This window comes from Macrobrachium rosenbergii, chromosome 52 (assembly GCF_040412425.1).
Source record: "Macrobrachium rosenbergii isolate ZJJX-2024 chromosome 52, ASM4041242v1, whole genome shotgun sequence".
NCBI lineage: Eukaryota > Metazoa > Arthropoda > Malacostraca > Decapoda > Palaemonidae > Macrobrachium > Macrobrachium rosenbergii.
This window is the reverse complement of record NC_089792.1, coordinates 21,234,608-21,255,074: the sequence shown is the minus strand read 5'-3', so window position 1 is coordinate 21,255,074 and position 20,467 is coordinate 21,234,608. Positions and strand designations below refer to the sequence as shown.

The 20,467-nt window shown below is 32.7% G+C and overlaps 1 pseudogene; it reads right to left on the bottom strand.

Moving 5' to 3' along the window:
• LOC136833740 (potassium voltage-gated channel subfamily KQT member 1-like) overlaps positions 1-20,467 on the bottom strand; it is a 708,908-nt pseudogene that overhangs the window by 216,325 nt on the left and 472,116 nt on the right.

The window sequence follows — 20,467 nt, the reverse complement described above, 5'->3', positions numbered from 1 at the left end:
TCCGCTCGCACGAAATGTTAATATAACATTCAGAAGGCAAGCAGCTTAACTAGTCAACGACTGCACTTCCACTTGTCATCTAAACCTTGTTTCTTTCAGATAACTCATACTCTTTTAGAACCACCAGTATTATTTCTCTCAGGGTTGGGTTATATTACCTTTTTCACCTCTTTATTTTCATTAGGTCTTGGATTAATAAGCGTATAAAGCTGCCCTTCCCATCTGCCGTCGAAGTAATGGTATTTTAAAAAGCAATTTCGCGTTCACTGTAATATAACCCATTACTGTCTACGGGTAACTTTTTATCTTAGTGTTTTAGTATCTTTCAAGGAAGAAACCAAAAATATTTTGACTTGAAATAAACCATAAAAAATAGCTCCATTTTGAAAATATTCAGTTTCAGAAACTTCATTTAATATTATCTAACACATAACATAACACGTTCATGAAATTCTGATGAAAAGAAAAGTGCATTCTCTGTTGAATAAATTCTAATATTCATTAATGTTCGAAATATTTATCGAACTATGCAAAAGTAAAAAGTAACATTTACTAATTATATCAGGCTCAAAAGACCAGAGTACAGAGTTGAATAGATTTTAATTATTCATTAATGTTCGAAATACTAACCGAACTTTATTCGAACTATATAAAAGTAAAAACTAACATTTGCTCATTATATCAGGCTCAAAAGACCAGAGTACAGAGCCTGGAAAAGAAAAAAATGCAAAGTAATAACTTTTGTGCATCATCCACACCAAAATATTAGCTAAAAAGATGAAAAAAGAAAAACAAAGAAAAGCGTTATTAACGACACCATAGAAAGTTTTGTTTCATTTTTATGTATTTCTGAAAGAACGTTATAGGCACAAGAGTCGTATCCTATGAACGTGGGTTGTATTTTATGACTGGTTCCCCAGCTGCTCCGAAATAAGACTGAAACTTTTGATTCGTTCCGTCCACGAACTTGGGCGGTTATTACAGCCAATCACGACTAGACAAAAATTCTCCATTTTTCAGAGGAAAATTAGAAATGGTTATTTGTAGAGTGGTGGTAGTTTTCGTAGGGTTTCTGGGAATGAATATAACTATAAATACAGATACATAATTATGGAGAGTAAGTTATATATTTGTTAGTTACAATTCTCGTCTCAGAAGTGTTAATATAAAATTGATATCAGGCAGAATGGGGAGACCAGTAAGAAATAAGCAGCGACCTATGGCCCTGGCAAATACACAACTGCGGGGGATGAAAGCCAGGGCGGAAGTTGACAAGGGCCAAAAATCTCATATTAAAAGACTTGTTGATAACCGGAAAATGTTAGTCGTACCCTCAAAAAAAAAAGTGCTCGTCCATACACACACATATATATATATATATATATATATATATATATATATATATATATATATATATATATATATATATATATATATATACATATATATATATATATATATATATATATATAATTCTCTGGAGTGTGTGAATATATCAATATACACACGCACCAATACATATACTGTGTAAGAATTAGAAAAACCAGAATATAGCAAATGAATTATATTACAACATAAATCACAAAATTACGATGAAAAGTGTAAAATGTAACAAAGTGTCGCAGAGGAATAAAATTCTTGAAATCTGGTCACTAAGTTAAGGAACGCCCACTTCATAGAAAGATAAAACCTTTCCTCTCAAAAAAACATTACCTCTCTGTTACACAACGTGTACATGTACACAATACACACACACACACACACATATATATATACACATATATATATATATATATATATATATATATATATATATATTAAATGTTCCAAATACATGGTTGCAACGTTTAAATAGTGTTTTATGGGCCTTTTATCTTCATATATATACATATATATTGTATATATATATATATATATATATATATATATATATATATATATATATATATATATATATATATATATATATATATATATATGTGTGTGTGTGTGTGTGTTTATATATTTTTGTGTGTGCGTCGTGTGCGTGTGTTTCGGGATAGTTTTCTCTTTCACAATTTTTGTTGTATGCAGTAATATTTGTGGCACTGACTTCTTTGATGAAAGTAAGGGAACATGAAAAAGCGTGTATCAAAGAAGTCAATGCCACAAAGGCGATTATAATAAAATATATATATATATATATATATATATATATATATATATATATATATATATATATATATATATATATATATATATATATATATATATATATATATATATATATATATATATATATATATAAACATGTGTTTGTGCATGCGTGTGCAATCGCATATATACATAATTACCAACAATACCACTCCCAGGAGAGCCTTTTATTGTAAAAAGGCCAAAAATTTAGCACAAAATCAAATTTCAGGGCTAGAAAGGACAAGTGTATGAATATTAATACCATGATATATAAAGTAAAGTTGAAGAAAAATTTTAAAGCCATACAAGCAGAAAACTATCAAGACATCAATGTTATTCCAAAATACATAATAAATTACTGAGGTTGTTGGGTTACAACAATGAACATAAAAACGTATAATGAGAAACTCGAGAATCCAATCTGAGCATAAAAATGCTGTGTGGTTGTTAGTCTAAGACGTTTTAACCATAACTTTTAAACATAAAAACGCACGTTGAGACATTTATGATACCAAGTTAGATGTAAAAATGAAAAATTATTTAGTATAAAGAAAACAAGTGAGCATTAGAATCCTTACAATCTCAAATAGGGGCACGAGAAGAACTGCTATATGTGTGTGTGTAACATATGTATATATATACAGTATATATATACACACATATATACACACACACACACATATTCGATTCCGTGAATCTTATATACCTCAGTCACATAAGGAAATGAACAAATCGCCCAGTGTTCATTTTCACCTATAAACCACAGTTGCTGTCTACGTTCATACCAAAAAGCAAACTCTCCAGCTGCATAAACCTTCCAGAGCCTCACAGCCAGCCCATACACTATGCAATTCACCCATTTATATTTATTTACTTTTTACCTGCCGTTAATCTCCCTTTCCTGCGCTCCTTGCCTTTAATCCCTCTGCGATCAACTTTAAATAAATCACCCCCTCGCTGATCTCGTTAATCCTATGATTTATGAATTATTTGTCATTTCAGCATTCTATGCTTCTCAACATCTCTTAAATGATCCGCATATGTCGAGTGGTTATATATTCATTCAAAAGATTTTATTGGCAGGGGGTGTCTCCAAAGGGCGTATCCATAAGATTATAGGCAAGTTTCTCCAAGATAAGGGTACCGGTCCCGAGTCCTATTTCAGATATTCAAAGGGTGCATGTGCCCAAGGATTGTCAATTCTTGACAGTCATCCATCTTGTTAAGAATGTTTCAAATCAGTGCCAAAGTTGCTGAACTTTGGGGATTACATGATAATTCTGATTATATATATATATATATATATATATATATATATATATATATATATATATATATATATATATATATATATATATATATATATATATATCTATATACGTATAATTGTATATATATAAATATATATATATATATATATATATATATATATATATATATATATATATATATATATATATATATATATATATATATATATATATATATATATATATATATATATATATATATATATATATAAGCATTTGTACAAACGTCCTTTAATATCAATTCGCTCTACCTCCGGAAATAATATATTTTCATTTATATATCTTACTTGAAGGGAATTTTTAGTTGATAATAAGTTCGTCGTTATAGGCTCGAAGTTACGTTAAAGACAAGAACTCAGGACTACAGTGACGCCTTTACCCACACAGCCGTGTGGGTAAAGGCGTCTCAGTTTCCTGAGTTCTTGTCTTTTACGTTCACCCCGCAACGACACAACTTATTATCGAGTAAAAATTCCCTTATGTAATATTGAAAATAATTACTGAGGTGATGTCATTGACGTTTTAACTTAATGCTTGTATATAATTACGGTGATGTGATAAAAGTCACACATATATATATATATATATATATATATATATATATATATATATATATATATATATATATATATATATATATATATATAAATATTGTATATCTATATATATATGTGTGTGTGTGTGTGTGTGAGCATCAGTAACCCTCCATATTAACGTAAATGTCTGCTAACTATAATAAATACCAGTGAATGAATACATTTTTGCAGCATATAAATTATAAATTAAATAGGGATGGACTTGAAGAAGACTTTATTCAATTTTATTTGCTAATTTAGGCCATACCATTGGCGTGGAAGATTATCTTAACATCACTCTTCTAAATGTTCCCAAAGGATAAAAGCTTCGGAGCGTTTGTTTGAAAAAGTGAATATGACCACGTCTATAACCTCTGGAACGTGGCTGGACTGATTGTCGTTCGAAAGAGTCCTGAATGGCGCCGTTAATATTGCATCAATTTCGTCCGAAGTGATGAGGGTTTTCCGAGGGTGGAAACCTGCAAACTTTTGTAATATCTTCGTCTGCTTCTCAGGATTTGAGGGTCCGCCGGGGCCTTGAAAGGGACGTTAAACCACATTCCCGTTATTCCTTCCTTATTTGTCGTCCGAGCGAAAATACACCCCTTAACCACACATGGGAAAGGGAATTTCTTACACAAAATTCGAGTGTTGTCAAGTTCACAATTTTCAATATAGGTAACAAAATTATGGAAATATAATCTATAAATATATGTAGAGTATATATATATTCCGTGAATCTTATATATATATATATAATATAAGTTAACAAATCTTCCATATATATTTTATATATAAATTTATATATATAATGTTAACGTTTATCACATACACAATTGTTCTGTGCATTAGTAAACCTTCCAGGAGCCTCATTCAAACTGGATGTAGACACCATCCAGTTTGAATTATTTCCTTTATTACCTGACGTTAATCTCCGTATAATAAATATGTATATATATGTATCCCTCTGTATATATGTGTATATATATGTATATATATCTCGTTAATATATATTTATATAAAATATTTATCATATATTCTATGCTTCTCAACATATATATAATATATATATATATAGTGATTATATATAAATTCAAAAATTTTATTGGTAGGGGTGAACTTAAAATCCATAAGCATTATAAATTACTTATAAAAATTCGGACAAAACAAGATATCAATTTCTAGATATCAATTTATAGAAAATGCACGTGTAAAACATGCAATATATATATTTCTTTCTATGTCTGTTCAAAATTCAAAATATTCTATACTCTTGAGAAACAAGTGACGAAAATCACATTTTATAGAGGTACTAAATAAGCTTTTGTTGTTATTCCGTCTTACAATATGTTTAAGTATATGTGTATGCATTTAAGAAATTCCCACAAACATGTGCATTTAAATACTCAACAATGGAAAATATATGAATAAGTTAACAGAAACTCTATACATTAATGGACTGCTAATATTCATTACTACACAACCATGGAACTACAAGGTGAACTGGATATTTCTTTATAAGTGGAGAAATAAGTGGGCTACTCCAGTAGTCTTCTGATTAATGAACTAAGCAACGTTGGCTTTGGCCATTGCTTGGATTGGTGTATACAAATGAATAAGAGGCAGACAGATATTCTTCGCACGACTACCTGGTAAGCTCCACCGCCCACCTTATGAAAGTGTAACTAGCCACAGTGGGCGCTATGGCTGAGTGATGCAGGCAGGTAGGTATCTTGCTTACAGGCTACAGCCTACCAGTCTTCCAATTTACAAATAGGTATCAGCGTTTGGTAGGTTATGGGTAAAGTGCTTGGGGCTTGCAAATAACCACACCTGTTGACTTGCCGATTAGCCAGAGGGTTTTACAATTTCCTTGCTACCCCTGCAATTAGTGAAATATAGGACAAACGCGTATGGCAGTCAATATATATATATATATATATATATATATATATATATATATATATATATATATATATATATATATATATATATATATATATATCATTTATTTTGAGATTACATATACAATTATATTAACTAATACAATTAAATTTTATTGTATACAATAATACAATACAAAGGCACTGAAAATTTTATTTGCGCGCGCGTGTGTAAGGCTAACAAAGGCAAGAACAACAAAGCTGACAAAAACACAAATAAAAAGATACTATTCACCATCAAAATCTTACTTCAGCAATCTCAAACATAATCTCCTCCTCACCAGGAATGCCATAAAACCACATAATTAAGAAGTTTTCCTCAGACGATGTAAGAAATGGCTCGTTTATCGAGCGTCAGGTACAATGGATGAGAATATATACACAACATCATTTAGAGATATAATTTGCGAGGATTAGTGCAGGAGATGCACTGTGGCCTGTTTCCGAGGATAATGTATGCATGTGCCATATGGAATTCATGTTTGAACACCCTAGCAATATATTCATGTTTGAACAGACCTAGAGAATAGAGAGAGAGAGAGAGAGAGAGAGAGAGAGAGTGCCATTTTACAAAAGTTTGAATAGCAAGCACATCAATTTTATGAAAAGGTACATTAAGAGATTTATAGAAAATACATATTAACTAAGCGAATCCAGTGAAAAGAATGCCATATGTAGATCCCTTCCATCATTCAATCGAAGTGACAAATAAAAAAAGTGTCATACGATAAAAAAAAATAAATAATTAACATTCTTGTGGCTTATTCGGATATTAGTTTTCCAACAGCCATAGTACAAAACGCTGTTGAGTAATGTAAGTGCTACCGCGTTCATGGGAAAAATGCAAAATTACGACACTAAACGTACTTAAAACAGAACTCTATATAATACAGACTCTCCCATACTTACTGCCAATCGTTCATACGACCGAAAAAACACTGCATATATCAAACAACTGAAAAAAAGATATTTGCACTCTCTCTCTCTCTCTCTCTCTCTCTCTCTCTCTCTCTCTCTCTCTCTCTCTCTCTCTCTCAAAATTAAAAATGGTTTTTAATAATATGCTAAGAAAGACATAAACCACATCAAATATACGTTAGGCTTTGAGTAGAAAACTTTTCGTTTGATTTTGGTTTAATTTTGAGTGTGCATACGCGTCAACTCGAGCATACTGCATTCTTTGGTTGCCAGTTGGCTGAGTTTTGAAATGTTAAGAAAACACCCTACATAGAAGTTTACAGTGAAAGGTCTGTGAATCTAAGAATTCAAACAGTGAAAGGAAAATTCCTTGAACGGACAAAAAAAATATCCATAAAGATTCAATAGCTTTGGCTACGCTTCCTTAGTATGGGATCCTACTAGGATCCCATACTATGGAAGCGTAGCCAAAGCTATTGAATCTTTATGGATATTTTTTTTGTCCGTTCAAGGAATTTTCCTTTCACTCTTTGGATTCTTAGATGGACCTGAAAAGGTTGTCTGTAATCTCGTCAGCTGCACAAGATTTTATAAAAAGTCCGTTCCATGAACGATAAACGAAACTGAAAATGGTGATCTCCGGTAACCTTTTAAACGCAGCTTTAGGCTAGGTTACCTATATATATTCCAAATACTGAAGATTGTTGGGAAGGCGAACGACCCGACCTTTGGCATCTAACCAAGCCGATTAGTGACGAGCGGATTTAAATCCAGTTTCCACCATAAAGAAGTGACGTCTTGCTGTAATCAACCGTGTTACTTGCTCTGTATGCTTTTTCACGTTCGTGTAATTACGAGCACTTACAGATGACACAGGTATGAGTTTTTACTCTCGTTTTTTTGCAGACGACAAAAAATTTTGAGCAAAATCACTGGTTCCATAAAAAAAACATAATAAAATGTTTTAGATGATGTTTACAAATTTCTTAAAAGTAAACCAGCCCTAAAAATGCAAAGCACCCCAGGCGAATTGTGCTTTACCCTTTAATCTTCCAAGTTACATCCCAAGTAAGTTCACAGAGAGAGAGAGAGAGAGAGAGAGAGAGAGAGAGAGAGAGAGAGAGAGAGAGAGAGAGAGAGAGAGAGAGAGAAACTTATTCTTTTGATGATCCAAACCAGCTATTGCAACACACGATTATGAGAGAACTCAAGCAGCTCACTTGGCAAGATCTCGCTGAATTCCAAGGGAACCCCACAGTGAACTAACCCGAGGATTCTCATAAAGGCGAAGATGACAAAAGTGTCAGAAATTCTGACGAAGACGACGACACACAAAAGAAAAATTCAAGGCACTGACAGCGTATGATATCTGTTGTGTACCTTTACGTGACAAATAAATTCCACAGCAATGTAATAAATTTTATGCTAGAAATTAACTTAATAATACCTTCAGTTAAAAACTAAAAAGTAAGAACTTTACTTTAACCAAATTTCGTCGGACTTTCAAATGGACGGATTAATTAAAAAAATTTTTATGGTTTGAGAAAAATACAAACATATATAATGAAGAAGAAACGTAATTTTACACATCTGTTATTTTATGAAAATGATCCACATACAGATAAAAAGGAATTCATTTTCCTGAGAGCGCTCGTTCCTGTTCTTGTGGTGGAAAACAACTTATATACATCTTGCCACCATATATCCAGAAAATATTATGGGATTCACTTACAAAGAAAATGGAACAGGATCAAAAGTCTTTAAGTAACATCTTTATGTGAGTAAATAGGCGAGTAGAATTGAAATGGAAAAATAAAACGAGAGAGAGAGAGAGAGAGAGAGAGAGAGAGAGAGAGTTCATATATAGGTATATATAAACAGCCACAAACATACATACATACATACACCACACCTATATACATTTAAAGTTTGCCCCGTTATTTTTACTGAGCACAAATAAAATAAATAAAAAATGCTCAATCGAGTTTTATGTACAGCGTAAAATCAAGGCCACCGAAAACAAGATCTATCTTTCGGTGGTCTCGGTGTAATGCTGTATGAGCCGCGCCCCATGAAACTTTAACCACGGCCCGGTGGTGGTCTGGCCTATATAGTTGCCAGAAGCACGAATATGGGTAACTTTAACCTTACATAAAATAAAAACTACAGAGGCTAGAGGGCTGCAACTTGGTAATGTTAGATGATTGGAGGGTGGATAATCAACATACCAATTTGCAGCCCTCTAGCCTCAGCAGTTTTTAAGATCTGAGGGCGGACAGAAAACGTGCGGACGGACAGACAAAGCCGGCACAATAGTTTTCGTTTCAGAAAACTAAAAAAGATGTATCATTTATAATTTTCATGTTCCTTACATATTCTTCACAACAGAATAAACTGGAATTCTTTGTTCAGAATGTGAACCTGTCATCAAAAAATAATTGTTCCATTGTGTCTTTTCATCTACTCTCATCTCTAAGAAAGAGACGAAATCCTTCTTGAAAAAATCCTGATCTTGTTCCTCGTATCATCTATGATATTTATTACTTGTTTCTGAACTATTTTACAACTTTCTTAATGGTTTAATGACACATCCACATCTAATTTATCCATATCTTTTGGCAGCCGTTTCATTTCCAAATGGCAGTTTATTCTACACGAGGCTGCTGGTCAAAACAATGGCCTCTTGGGTTGTTCTGGGTGACCTTTTACACAATAGAGGTCAACATAAAGATTTCAAATCCCTCGCGCCCCAAAGCGTCGGAATCTTTCACCAGAAAAATATATTTTAATATAAATTAAAAGTTAATTACACCTCCTTTTCAAAATAAGGATAACGGCATGGAAATGTCTATGGAAAAATAATTAAGAAAAGAAACTTCTTATTTTTGAAGTTCCATAAGTATTCAAATCTCCAGTATATATTTGCATAAGTGATTGCACATTACCCGCATATAGAAAGTAACTTAAAAGTAACTGTACTTCCCCACTGGAATAGTCTGACAACATTCAAAACGAAACAACACCGACTCCAATTTCCTTCCAAGAAAAAAATAAAATTTGCACTATTATAAAATTACCTTATACACTGATAAATCTAACCCTTGTCAACTGATGTAATTGCAACTCGAACTTCTAATGGCTATACATTACCTCCTAAGTAGAAATGAATTAATAAAAACAATTTCATCCAAAGAAATTAACTACATGTTATTACTCCCCCACCCATTCCCTTCTCTATGTCTCTGTCTCTACGTCTCCCTGTCTGTCTCTTTCATAAATAATCATTAGGAATAATTTCAGTATCAGACCTGATAGAAAAATAATTTCATACAAAATAATTATATAGTGTTCCCCCTCTCCCGTCTTCCCCTTTTGCCCTCCTCCTGAATATTGTCATAATGAACAGCCAACACTTAAACACAAATGCCTTGCCATTTTTTCTGAATGCTGATTTCCAAGTAGAATTGAAAACTAATGAGGAATTTAGCACACAGCATTAATATTAATGATACACTCACCAGAAAGTCTCTCTGCTTCCAGTGGCAATTCGCTAAATTGTTTCCTTATGAGAATCAACGTTCTTTTTTGGTCAATATTTTTTACTCATTAGGGCACATTTAACAGATTTCTTTTACTACTTAAAATAGTATTTTAATTAAATAATGGTAGGTTTCCTAGCTGTTTGCTGAATAGAATTTCACGGTGGATGATCAGAAACAATGCGGAAAATACAAAATTTTTCAAACACAAGGAACATAACACAAACAGTAGAGCAAAAGACGTGATTAATAAAAACACAGACAAAACTAAGAGATGTAAAAAAACATATTTACTTCCCCAGATGAATGGCAAAAGAAACATGCATGAAAAACACATTATTAATTTTATTCTTACCGTGGATCTTGAAAAGACATATACAAGAAGACCGCAAAGGGAAATAATACTAAAAAAATTAATGGTGCAGACAAAATGAGCTAGGACAGACATAAAAAACTATTCGCAGAAACTCCAAATGCAACATAAAAGAAGATCTATTGTAACCATTTTAGAAAATAAGAAAGCACTCTTGAAAGATCTAGAAAACATAATTTATGTACAGTGTTTATAAATATATCTACAAAACACTTAAACAAACACCCACATGCACACACACACACACACACACACATATATATATATATATATATATATATATAAATATATATATATATATATATATATATATATATATATATATATATATATATATATATATATATATATATATATATATATATATATATATATATATATATATATATATATATTGTATGTATATATAGATAGATAGGCAGATTTGGATTAAGCCACGTATGGAGTCAACCTTTAACTAAATTTGAAATAGTGGTAAATTCCGAAAATCTGTGATAAAGCAGCCAAAAATTTGCCTAAAATAATTCTTTTCTTGAAAACAAAATCAGGTTTGTCAGCTTTTCATAACAAACTAAAGAAGATTCGTGAATTATGCCTTGGTTATATAGTAATGGCATCGTAAAAAGAGATGAAAATTAACAACATGATGATGATTTAAGGGAAGTTTGAAATATCCAAATGCAACAAACCATTTCTGATTTTGAAATCTACTGGCAACCTCTTTAGAATAAAAATGTTGGTTAAATTATTTGGTTTATTTAAAGGACAACGTGACAAGCATTCTAATTGTCTTATGTCATTTTAATCTGATATGTCAAAACCAATGGGGACAGAATACTAACAGGATATAACGCAATCGCCCGCCTCTTCAGTGTTGAAATATTATCTAAGGAAATAACTTTTGCACACAAAATTATATATTAATTAACATTTTCCAGGGCAATTCAAGGTAAAGATATTTAGTCTTTAAATATATAAAAAAATACCATTCGTTTCATTTACAGACAAAAGCATTTTCAACATTTGAGCGCTCAGCTTAAAAGAATATTTGTTCGTATACTTTCGTGGCTAAGATAGTTTCATTTCAAATATTACGGAATATGGATCCGGGCAGTTTTTGAAAATTATGAGTTTTTTACTCTTGAATATTGCAGAATGGAGAGAAGGTGATGAACTTTTCCACTATCGCAGAGAGATACTTTCGATTAATAAAAATCCTTTCGCAAGAATCATGATACTTATAACGTGAATGAAGAGGCTCCACGAGCAATATTAGATTTTGTTTCATTTTTCAATAATCATAGACAACCCATTTATTGATCTTACAGGCTTCCAGTTGTAAAGATTGGCTGCCGGAAGGAATAAGACAATTTCGGACGTATTGAGTCGTGCGATAAAGAAGAGCTGTATCAAGTCCATTATTTTATTTGTCAAGCAATCCGTCTCCCAAGCTCCAATATTCATGATTATCAACACAGAGTATTTGATTTTACCTTTTAAGGAGTTTCTAATAATAGAAAAATATGTAAGTTTTACATTTCGTACTGTTTTGATTAACAGATGTCTCGCATTGGGAAATATTTAAATGTAGTACTGGCAACAGAGCTACACTTGGAAGATAATTACCTGTAATAAAAAATAAAAAAATACTTTTGATTTGACTTTGTCTTTCCCAAAACTGAAAAAAAAAAAATCTCATCAAACTTTCTGCTGCCTATCAGAGCATCATAGTCTAAATGAATGATCTTTGCCAAAACAACGAAACGCTAGCACTCTTGACTGACCAGACTTGAAAATGCCGACACATTCTTCTATTGTTTATCAGTGAATCAACTGACCGATAAAGAATCAAACGTTGACCTGAAACATACTAATGCTCTTTCCATTTCATCTAAGGATGCAGTATGAATCAAGATTGGCTGGACAGTTCTTTGGCGTCTTTCATTCTGAAAAACGCATCACATGAAAAAGCGCTACAGTACTAATTGTATTTCACTAAATCATTAAGATAATCATCAATCCCAGCTGAAACAGAAATAACACAGTACTTGCAGAGTTAAGCCGAAAAAGTGGTGAATCTCATTACTCATTTTGGACCTCTTTGACCTATAATTTAATTAACGCAGAAGGGGTTTTTATTATTATTATTATTATTATTATTATTATTATTATTATTATTCGATCCAGATGTAAGGCACATATCTAGACTAAAGACAGTCAGAAAAAAGCTAACGCAGTGAGTGGTACATAGCTTAGCACTTTAAAGCCTCAGGGGAACTGACAAGTACGTGATCGGCATCGATAACTTTACCAAGAAAGTTACCAAGAAAATTATAACACAGTTTTAGGGTAAAAGGAATGAATTACGATGTTAGACGTGGGTCTGACATGCAGCAGAAAACAATAAATATTCACATGAAACTTTCTATGTATATTTCCATACATATATACATACACACATGTACACACACATATATATATATATATATATATATATATATATATATATATATATATATATATATATATATATATATATATATATATATATATATATATATGTGTGTGTGTGTGTGTGTGTGTGTGTGTGCGCGTGTGTTTCACTACCTTTTCTTGACCCCAGAGTAAGCTGATGCCCATTTACAACAGGGCAGACTGGTAGGAGGTATGTAGAAGCGAATCAAGGTCTAGACAATTTAAGCCTAGAAGTGTCATACAGTCCTATCGTCAGGTATTATACTAAATGTTTGTGTGCAATGATATGTTTTGACAAAAATCAAAATTACAGAGCATAATTCATATCTAAATTGTTTAAAAAAAAATATCCACGCAATGAGTACCGATGCATTCTGCAAGACTTTCTGAAGTGATACGATATTATTTATTTAGAGACTGAATGTCTGCTATAAAATAGTTGACAAAATGGCTGCCATAAATTAGAGAAGAGAGTCGCATATCACCTTCACCTTTGCCAGACGAAATCAAAATGCCTCCTAGTTAACCTCGATCGTTTTTTACCGCCTTTCTAAAAATCAAACTGATTATAAATAATTTCATATCTTTATAAAAAGCAAAATTTCTCAGCTAAAGGGTTTTAAACGCTCAAGGTTATCGCTACTGGAACTTAGGTTGTCAAAAATCACCATGAACGAAAACGAAAAATATCATAATGTTTTTAATTCATGCTCTATATATGAACATACACTCGAACGCCCTAAGCCTCAGAATATGACTTTTAAAAATAAAATGTTCATAAAATATTCACAAAACCTAACGATCTTTCCGCCAGGAAAATGTTCTAAATTCGATGTTCAAATTAATTTCAAATCAATAAGCTATCCCTTTTATACTAAAAAAGTTTTAACTTCAAAGGAATGTTTACTCAAGTCTACTAATGAAGACGAAGTTCCAACAGAACTTTCTTTTAATAGAGATCTAATGCTAACTTGAGCAGCACGAAGAGGTTTCCGTCTTCTGGGCCCCTTAGGGAAAACTATCTGATTTCGATAGCGACAAAGTTCGAAAGTTTCTTTACAGAGTTCCTAATGCTATTATTATTATTATTATTATTATTATTATTATTATTATTATTATATTATTATTATTATTATTATTATTATATTATTATTATTATTATTTGATGTTAGTTTTGGTTCTTTGTTGCTGTTATATTCCAATCTCTTCAAGTCGACCTTGTGTATATAACGCATCATTGTGTTCGGACATTTCAGGGCAAAATGAATACAAAGACTATTATTTATTTGTTTGCTTATTATGCGAAGATTGCCGGGACTGGCAAATAGCTGTCACGATCTAGGCAAAGAGCAAAACAGAAAGAAACAGTAGGGTAAAGGAAAACCATGAAAGCAAAAGAAACACGATTAACTAGACGACACTTTACGGGAGTCAACGGAAACGTAAAAAGATGGGCCACACTGAGAGAAGCTGAGGTTATTGAACTGGGTATACTAGTGATGTTGTGTCTGCAGGTGATGTGAGGCCACTGGGAAAAGGACGGTTTTTTGATATTACCAGAAATGGTGGTACAGTGCGGCCATCCATCGACTTGGAGAAAGTGGATCTAATGAAATGTTTGGGGCTTGGTAGATGATGAACGACACAGCCTTCCGTCCAATTTTGTCGGGGGAAAAGATAAGCAAGTCAAATATTCGAACGTACAAGGCCAATGTAAAGAGTTAGTTAAATGTATAAGCTTACAAGGAAGGAATAATAAAACATTATTTGTTATTATTATTTGAATTGTACGATCTCACCAAGACAAATCAAAAGCAAGAACAGAAAATCCTGACGATGGGGAAAAGCTAGATTTTTTTTTTATCTGAAGTAACGGCAGACTGGAGGGAACTGAAAATACTGAACGTGACTACGCTCCAAATCCTTAATTTAAAGATTCCTCAGTGAAACTAACAAGTGAGTAAACGTAGAAGTGTCAGTAACAACTCCATATAATAGAGGTAAGATGAAAAGCCAGAGATGGGTTCACAGAGAGGAATAAAATTTCATGCAGGTAGCCTGGCCAACAAAATCTTGTGTTACAAAGAGCGACAACACAGTGATTTTTAGAAACTCAAGTGAGTGAAAAGGCTTCTGTAAGATGTAAACAATACTTAGTGGTTTTCGATTTAGAGAATGGTAATCAGAGTGAATGTAAGCAAAGCGTGTAGTCAGAGCGTTAGTGCTACGACAGGAAACACTTTGCTAGAATGATTTATCAATCCTTAGAAGACAGAATTGCATTACTGGGCAGCTCCAACTTGCAGTAGATAGTTGATCGTAACGACTGAAGAGAAGGCCGAATTGGCAATGGATAAAATACTTAACTGAGATTATATATATATATATATATATATATATATATATATATATATATATATATATATACAGTATATATATATATATATATATATATATATATATATATATATATATATATATATATATATAATTTAAACTATAAACAATATATATATATATATATATATATATATATATATATATATATATATATATAAAATATACATATATATAGTGCTGTAAAGCTGTCAGAAAGTGTAATTTCCCAAGATTTTACTGTCTAATTAAAAAAAAAATACTGAATTTAAACATAAACAAGTAAAAAATGTACAGCGTATAATGCTGTATGAAAATCCCAGCCACGCCCCATGAAACTTTAACCACAGCCCGGTGGTGGCCTGTGTTGTTGGCCCATATAGCGGTGCCAGACGTACGATCATGACTACTTTTAACCTTAAATAAAATAAAAACTACTGAGGCTAGAGGGATGCAATTTGGTATGTTTGATGATTGGAGGGCGGATGATTAACGTACCAGTTTGCAGCCCTCTAGCCTCAGTAGTTTTTTAAAACCTGAGGGCGGACAGAAAAAGTGCGGACGGACAGAAAAATAGCCATCTCAATAGTTTTCTTCTACAGAAAACTAAAAAGGGGAACCTTGTCCCGCCAGTTCGTTCACCGGAAGCAAAAACCACCAGAATGCCGGAAAAAGTAACGTCTCTCGATCACTTCTTCCCGTCCATCCTTGCGCTAAGGAGTTCTTGCCAAATCTTCGGACCAACATTCTTTTAAAAGAAAGAAAGGCTTCCACCCAAGAGCAAAGAGAATGAACACGTTTAGTCTTCATTTTTGGAAGAGCGACTCGTCTACGAAAATTTAAAAAGGAAAAACAGAAGCAAAATTCTTTGACCTCTTACAGTAAAGCTAATCGTCAAAAGTAATTCTTATTTTCCTTAGCGAATCTACAATTCAGTTTACCATATCTTAATAATATAACTATCTTCATTTTAATTTTGAAAAACTACATTAGGTTTGAGATTTTAAGGATATACATAAATAAGATAGCTTCAGAAAAGAAATATAACTATATCCACCATTCTTTATCTTACACGTACACAAAGCACACGAAACAGAGAGAGGGAGAGAGAGAGAGAGAGAGAGAGAGAGAGAGAGAGAGAGAGAGAGGGAGTTAATAATCTGGGGGTTAATAATGCTCAAAAATCTTGGGATGCTGCACAAAAATGGCAAGCAAAATACAAAAATGTTACCAAAATATGAATGCATAAAATATGCCTGACTTTTCATCGTTATCACCGGAGAGAGAGAGAGAGAGAGAGAGAGAGAGAGAGAGAGAGAGAGAGAGAGAGAGAGAGAGAGAGAGAGAGAGAGAGAGTACACTCAAACATTTTGCTCAAAGTTGCTCTAAAAGTCTCAAAGTCTTTAAGATCCGAGGGCTAGGGATAGTAAGTTGTGGGACGTGGGATTCACACGGATATTTACTGTTAGAGACTGATTCTCTAGGGCAGGCAAAAGTAAGAAGGCTGTGGATGTATCCTCTTTATTTTTCAAGGTCTTATAGAACACCATAACACATATACACAGACACTATCACTCTCACTCACTCTCTTTCTCTCTCTCTCTCCATATATATATATATATATATATATATATATATGTGTATATATATATATATATATATACAGTATATATATATATATATATATATATATATATATATATATATATATATATATATATATATACATAAATATAATACAAATAACAGTAGAATGCCAAGTCTATATGCAAACAAAATTAATTCCATGCTGTGTCCTTCTGACTGAAACGCAATATGTGTCCATATATTTTTCGGCATGTGACCCCAAACAGCAGTGTGCCTATCTCTCACTGACCGTACTTCTGCTTGGTGATAATTCTGTTTGAGGTCTGTGTGAAGTCAGTTTCATGCTAGGATTATCGTTTTGGTGTCTTTTCAAGCTGAAAAGGTGAAATTAGTCTCAGATTATCGTTTTGGTGTCTTTTCAAGCTGAAAAGGTGAAATTAGTCTCAGTATATCTCAAAAGCAAATGACGAGTTGCATTAGTTAAACACAAAATTTCTAAATCGTACTGCAAGAAAAACAAACAAAATATAGTGATATACAAATATTTTCTCGAAACGCAAAACTATGATAGATTGCCTTCCCAATGATTTACAGAATGAACGCCATTTGTGCCCGGAAATACGCTTAAATTTATATGAAAAACGTGAAAAAACGTTTATAATTCTCTACTGGGCACTTACTTATCGAATATTTCTTTCGTCGGTCTGTGCAAAGTTAGTTAGCTTCTCTTGGTTCACAGTTATGAGATCGTAAAGCATAATAACAAAAAATGTCAAAATGATGAGCTGGAGTTAGTCCAAATAAAAAAATTCTAAGCTTAGCTTTAAATATTTTCTAAAAATACTGTAAGAAATATCTAATGTTTTTTGTATAATGCATTCCTGTCATAAAAAACTTTTCCAGATGTATAGTTCATTGCTATTGATATTAGAAATTCCATAACAAATTAGATTACCTTACTTTCTGACGGTATAGCAACACTACGATGCACATAACTAATAATAATCTAATTTATTATACTGATAATTGGTTTATTTAAACCATCAGGGCAATAGAGGATGATTTTCTTCAACTTACTTTCTATATACATTTACTAACATTCAGTAAACATTAAATTGAAACATGCTCTGTACATATACGCAATAGTAATAGCACTATGCCCTCTTAAATTCTCAAGTTATTTACAATTTTGGATACACTTGTTACTGCGAAGTCTAAGATTTGAGCGAAGTTCCAACTGAAGAAATTCTGACGTCCGCAGCAGCATTCGAACAGACGTTCGGTATATTAGAACGAGTACGTCAGCCCACCTGACCACGAAGATTGTAAATAGTACATACGTTGCAGCAAATATGTGAAATCAGGGACTTCACGAAATCCCTAGGGAATTTGTGAAATGGGCAACTGTCTTAGGAATATTTGATCCCCAAGGGGCTAGTACTAAATACGGCGAAGCATTGATCCATCTGCACTGTTTCTCCGTGTTTAGTACTAACCCCTGGGAGGTCAAATGTCCTTAAGTACATTTGATCCCTCAGGGGCTAGTACTAAACACGGCGAAACACATTTGACCCCCAGGGACTAGTACTAAACACGGCGAAAGTGTAGATGAATCAGTGTTTCGCCGTGTTTAGTACAAGCCCTCGGGGATCAAATGTTTCTAGGCGAATTGGTCATTTCACAAATTCCCTACGGATTTCGTGAAATCCCTGATTTCACATATTTACTGTAACATATATAAGGTATGAAAGAATGGCCAATTTAATATATAGTGTAGTTGCAGAGCTGAACCCTGAACCTGAACCTGAATCTCGTCGCCATTTTCTACACTGTTGACAACATGGGCACGCAAATACATAGCAAAATGACTTGACTGATACAACTGGTCTTACAAGAGATCCTCGCACGAAGCAATAAAAATCCTTCGAAAGGAAGAGAAAACAAAGTGAAAGGTCTCTCTCCGTTACCAGAGAAAGCAACATGATCTCCATGTAATGAAAGCGTCTTCGGCGTTTCATAAACATGTTTTCAGTCACAGCAAAGCAAGTTTATTGACTGCCTCCAAGGGAGATTTACTTTAATTACAATATCTCTCCTGACGCCTTCATCGCTGGTGTGCGTTGCCGAAGTGCTTTGATGAGATTATGGAATTTCTGGCTGATCATGTCACTTTCAATAGATTATGTATGTATATATATATATATATATATATATATATATATATATATATATATATATATATATATATATATATATATATATATATATATATATATATATATATATATATATATATATATATATAACTCTGTATATTATATATCTCACCTTGGTGCTCACGACTTAGTATATGGCATGGGAAATAGGAGGAAAATTTTATACGCACTTAGCAGGAAAGACCAGGTAATCTAGGTGATAATTGTTTTTTGTTAATAAGTAAAGACTGACTCGGCCCATCCACATCCACTACGCAATTCACTCTCTCTCTTCATCTCTCCTATTTGTGTGCTGGCTTGTAATAGGATGAATTAATCTGAATCTTATATCAGACACGGCCAAAGCAATTTAGCTATCAAGAGGTAAAATGGAGAAAGGGTGAAATGATGAACCATAAGTCTGAAGGAAATTACACATAATTTATTGATAAGGACAAGTAACTAGACACTTATTGTTCACTGATAAAATTGCTAATGTGGTTCACAACCAGAACTCTCTCTCTCTCTCTCTCTCTCTCTCTCTCTCTCTCTCTCTCTCTCTCTCTCTATTGCAATTTTTATCTTTTAATCATATACATGTTTTTGACAAAGGAAGCGCTCGTTCTACGTTCTAAACGTAATATCGAAAGTCGTATTTGTGAGAGGGCTCTTTTCAGGAATTGAGGGAAACTTCTAAGTCAGCCACGCCATCTTCATCAAGAAAATACCTCCCACTTCTACCAACGAGAGAAGTTTGTCATCGTACAAAAGTTATACTTGTATTTATGTGGATGTGGGGGGAGAGGGAGTGAGCTTATATTTTTCTTATTATTTATTTATGATTTGTTTTGATCGAAGAAAATCATATGCTTGCTTTTACTATTTCATGTACCTTATTTTACCATTATCTTATTACTGATTTGTTTTTTCATCACATGGAGACGTAAAATTTCTTGGAAGCTCATGATAAGGGGGTAGGTCCTCTTTATAACAATAAATAA